Source organism: Cavia porcellus, unplaced genomic scaffold (genome assembly GCF_034190915.1).
Source record: "Cavia porcellus strain 051 isolate PalLab524CR breed Dunkin Hartley unplaced genomic scaffold, mCavPor4.1 scaffold_3, whole genome shotgun sequence".
Lineage (NCBI taxonomy): Eukaryota > Metazoa > Chordata > Mammalia > Rodentia > Caviidae > Cavia > Cavia porcellus.
The window spans coordinates 121,385,648-121,390,843 of NW_026947486.1; positions in this window are offsets into that span (position 1 = coordinate 121,385,648).

The following is a 5,196-nucleotide window of genomic DNA, read 5'->3' on the forward strand; positions in this document are numbered from 1 at the left end:
TTGGGAATTTTTTGTTTTCATCTTTTCCTAAGCTCATGTATTCTTTTACTTGTGTCTTCTCTAATATCTTTGATTTTACGCACCTTTTTTGGTACCTGAGAGATCATTTTCTCTATTTCCTTTTCTACTTGTTTTTTTTTTTTACTTCTCCTGTTATCATTTCAGAAAGTTTCAGTGTTTGGCCTCCAACTTCATCCATTTAATTGAGTTCCAGGCCTGTCCTGGGTAGGCAGAGCGTCTGGGGCCACAACCCACTCTGTATCTTGCCATTCTCCACCTTCTCTTTTTTCTTTTATTTTGTCTTCTATTTTGATGCCTGCCAGCCTCCCAAGGTATATAGCTCCATCACTAGCACTGATGCTTCTCTTCCAAGGAGGAAAGAAGTCTGTTCCTTGGGGATGTTCTCCAGCTGTAGTTGATCCTTTATAGCTATCCCCAGAACCTACCTTCTTCTGGTGTTCACAGTTCTGTGATAATGTCCATGTTATATCCCAGAAATGTGCTATCAAGCTGATCTTGGCCTCTGGATGTGAGGTCTGGGACTGAGCTTCTGCTAATGGAGTTCTCCAGAGTCCAACTGCTATCTCCTCACTGTTGCTTCAGATACTCCCATGTCATTGGCCTCACTGATTACTTCAACATTTAAGGTATGTGTGCATCTGTGTGCTGAGCTGTTGTCCTAGGTTTTGGGGTTCCTGTTGGTCTTATACTCTTCTAGCCAGCCCTACCATCTGGGGGAGGGGTTCTACTGGAGGAGGTTGAGAGCATGAACTCACTGTCTTCCAGCCGGCCCCACCATCGGGGATGTAATGAAGGGGTGTAGAGCACGAACTCATTGTTCTCCAGCTGGCCCCAACAGCTGGGATATTCTTTGATCATTTTTTAATATTAGGTTTCAACTTATATTGTGATTTGGACTATATCTCTTTGTATGTATTTTTAGTGCTTAACTGTAGCAATTATAAAATAAATACTTTTCAGTCAGAATTTTACTATTTCAATTGGAATGCAGAAATATTAGATCTGCTTTTTCTTGCTTCCTTTCCATTTACATATAAAGGGAAATATATTGCTCAAGTTATATTACTATAAATCTAAAATTTACATCTATGAATCTATAAATTACAGTTACATACATTGGAAAATTCTGACAATCAAACTTTTCTACCAGTCATCACTCATGTACAGAATTCAATCGTGGAAAAATTTAGTCAGTTATATTTATATATTAATTAGTCTGTTATAATAGTGTATATTTATATTAGTTTATTATATTTATCCATATAAATATAAAGCATTTCTCTTGCTTTTCCTATAGTGTATCATTGTTGTGTATCATTTTATTGTCACTTCAGTATATTTTTCTTTCTCATTTACAATAGCTGATCATGATGTAGCCTGGCATAGATTTTGTGACAGCTTGTTTGCTGTCTCTCCAGCTTGAATCTGAATTTTTATGTCTTTAACCAACATTTCTGCCATTATTTCTTCAAATATTATTTTAACACTGCACTCACTCTTCTTTCTCATATTTCAGCAATTCAATCATTATACCAAACTGTATACCTTTAGATATTGAGGCTCTGTTTGGTTCTTTCAAATCTTTTATTTTTCTTATTCACAATGAATCATTTGTATTTATTAAGTTCACTGAATCATTCCTCTGCCATCTCCATTCTGCTATTGAGTCCTTCTACTGAGTATTTTTATTTTGTCATCGTACTTTTCAGTTCTAAAGCTTGTGTTTTTACCGTTTGTACCTACATTATTTGATTAATTTTTTTTTTGTCTTTTTCCTTTTTATCAGTACCAGAGATCGAACTCACGACTGCCTGCTTGCAAGGCAGGCGCTTATGCCGCTGAGCTAAATCCCCAGTCCCTATTTGATTAATTTTTATGTATATATTTTGTAATCTGAGCAACTACTTCAAAGATAACAATATGCAATATATTAACCAGTGTTAATTTCCTATTATCTTGTTTTGAAACTCCCTATCATCGTTTTTATTTTTTTCTTTTTAAAATAAAAAATAAAGTTTGTGGGGTTTTTTCCTGTATCTGTTTCTTTGCTGATGTTTGTATGTTAACTATTGTTTCCTGAGTGTTCATGATTGCTAATTGAATCATTTTCATAATAGCCACTTTGCTATACAATTCAAACACCTATGTTATTTCATCATTGATTTGTTGCATGTCTTTTCCCAGGAAATCATGTGTCAAGTAAGCCTGACATACTCTAGATTTTGACTGTTATTTTATAAGACTAAATTCTATTAAATGTCATGGAGAATGCTAATTTTTGTGTTTTAACTGACACTTGGTTTAAGCAGCGAATTTTGGCTGCCTCTTTGGCCTGTGGTAACAATATCAACTTTTTCTACAACCTTTGTGCTACTCTTCAGGTCTGTTCTGCATGTGTACTACCCAGAGCCAGCCTGGCACCTGGACATTGACTTTTTCACTGATTTAAGTAATCAGAGACTTCACTATGCTCGATTAGATTCATCCATACATAGGTGGGCGAAGTGGTCAGTGAGTTGAAGAGTTCACAAAAAGACTTCCTCTGGGATTTTCCATTCCTTAGATAACACCCACTTCTGTCACTGAGATGTCAAGGCTCAAGTGGTAATAAAAGAGAATTTTTTCAAAAGGCATTTTTTGGTGTTTCTGTTCTCATGAAGCCATAACTTCTTGATTAGGTATTTGGTCTTGAAAAATAACATTTGTCTTTTTATATTTGGCTTATGTCACTCAAATTTATGTCTTCAAGGTTTATGTTGCGGTAAGTGTTATTCTTTTTCCAAAATTATTTATTTACTTAATTGATAGATAATAATTGCATATTTGTATGGGACACAGTGTGGTGTTTTGATGTACGTATAAATTGTAGAAAGGTTAAATCAGGATAATTAATACATCTATCCACTGTAGTTACTTATTTTTCTGCAGTGAGAATGTTTAAAATCTATTCTTTCAGCAATTTTGGAAGAATGAATAATGCATGACATTTGCTGGAAGACCTCAGAGAGGTGGACATTTATATACTAGTGACTCCCAAACTTGTATTTTCAGTCTTGAGCTCTTTCCTGTTGTGCAAATTTATATATCCCACTGTGCAATTCTTCTTCATGTGGATATATGGTAAGCATCTCAAGCTGCACATGTTCCACTGCACATATGCATCTTCCCAAAGCTGTTCTACCTATAGCTTTCCCAGTTGCAGCTGATGGAACTCCATCCTTCTAGTTGCTTAGGCCAGAAACATATTTTTACTATTTTTATTCCACATCCAATTCATGAATAATTGCTGTAGGATTTATTTGTAGAGTGAATTCTAAATTTTTCTAATCCACTGTCTCTCGCCTGGATCACTATAGTAGCCTCCTACCTGGTCTCCATGCTTCTGCTTTTGCCCTTTACTGTCTTCTGCACATTAAAGGCAGAGTAATTATTGGCAGTATAGGTCAAATCAAGCCACTGTACTGCATCGCTGCCATTTCTTACAGAACAAAAGCTAAGATTCTCTATGCTGCCTTTTCACCTAAAACATCTAGCAGGCTTGCCTTACTTGGTTTATTCTAGGCATACATCTGCTCAGTCAATATTCTTGAAAGAAGGCAGGAATGATCCGTGCCTCTATTAATATACATTTAGGGTATTTCCTTGATCACTTTTCAACCTACTTCAATGTGACTTCTTCCGAGTATGTCCCACTAAATTGCTGGCATCAAAAGCTCTAATGAGCCAGGCATGGAGCACATGCCTGTAATCCCAACTTGTGGGAGACTGAGGCAGGAGGATCACTTAGGAGGCCAACCTGGGATACAAAGTGAGTTGAAGGCCAGCCTGAACTGCATGGTGAAACCCTGTCTCAAAAAGACAAAAATGACTCCAGCGACTTTTATGTGACCATGAAAGTTATGTACATAAACATAAGTTTATGTATTTCTTTGTGTTTCTTTTTTCAGCCTTTCTTTCCTATCAATCAATACATATTCACAAGCACCTACTATGTTCTATACGTTGTTTAGGTGCTGGAAACACAGCAATAATTAAACAAAAAACCATGCTTTTGTGCAACATACATACTATGGGGGACACAAATAATAAAATAAGGTGGTAAGTGCAATACAGAAAATTAAAGCAGGGAAGAAGAATTAAGAGTATTGAGGGGTTGATTTTCATTTTAAATAGGCTGGTCAGGGAACTTTTTATTGAGAAAGTGGCTCAGTAGAGATTTGAAAGGGGAAAGGAAGCAAGACTTCTGGAATACCATTTCAGAGAGAGGGAATGATTAGTGTAAAAGCCTTGAGTGCATTGAGAGACTAAATGAGATACCCATGGGTGATTATAAACAGGACCACCAGTCCAAGTCATTAAAGGAGCATAAAGATGAGGAAGAAACTGCCAAGGATCTGGGAAAAGATTGGCCAACATGGAAATAAGAATGCTTCTTGGAAAACAGCCCCCTTAGATTTAGAAATATCATACTGTCTTATTTTCCTCTTACCTTACACCACTTTTCAGTCCTCTTGTGGTATTCTCTCTATAACCTCTATAATAATGAATTATGTTTTCCAATTAATTCCAGAAGAAGACTAGCACATAGTATGATATTATGTGTTCATGTATAGCACAAGAGTGAACCAAAGCCCAGGGTAATAGACTTAATGGGAATATAAAGGAGAAGGGTTAGCAATTCTATCCAGGAAAGGAGTATGGTAGAGCAGAGGTTAGGTATCAGTATCCAAGTTGCATCTATTAGGATAACAGGGCAAAAAGTATGTATTACAGGGTGAAAACTGTGAATAGCTACATAGAGAGCCAGGTTACTTCATGGATTCTTTCCCAATAAGAGTGAACAGGCTTTAGATCCATGGGGGTCAAACACTTACACTTCTAGGTCCCCTAGTATGTTGAGGCACTCAGTCTAGTCACCACATGAGGATATTCCAGGATGTACTGTCTGATAACATCACAGAAGTAGACCAAAATTGCCATCCTTATGCAAGGATTTATAGGTACCCTGGTGTATAAGCAAAGAAGTCTTGGTACCCTACTTGCCTAGGTTCTTTATTTGGTCCTAATAGGTAGTTCTTCTGCAACATGAATCAGGGAAACTAAGACAGGAGGAAGACCAGGAAAATTTAACATTACCATCAACTAAAATTCTTTAAACTACTTTTTCACTTCCAA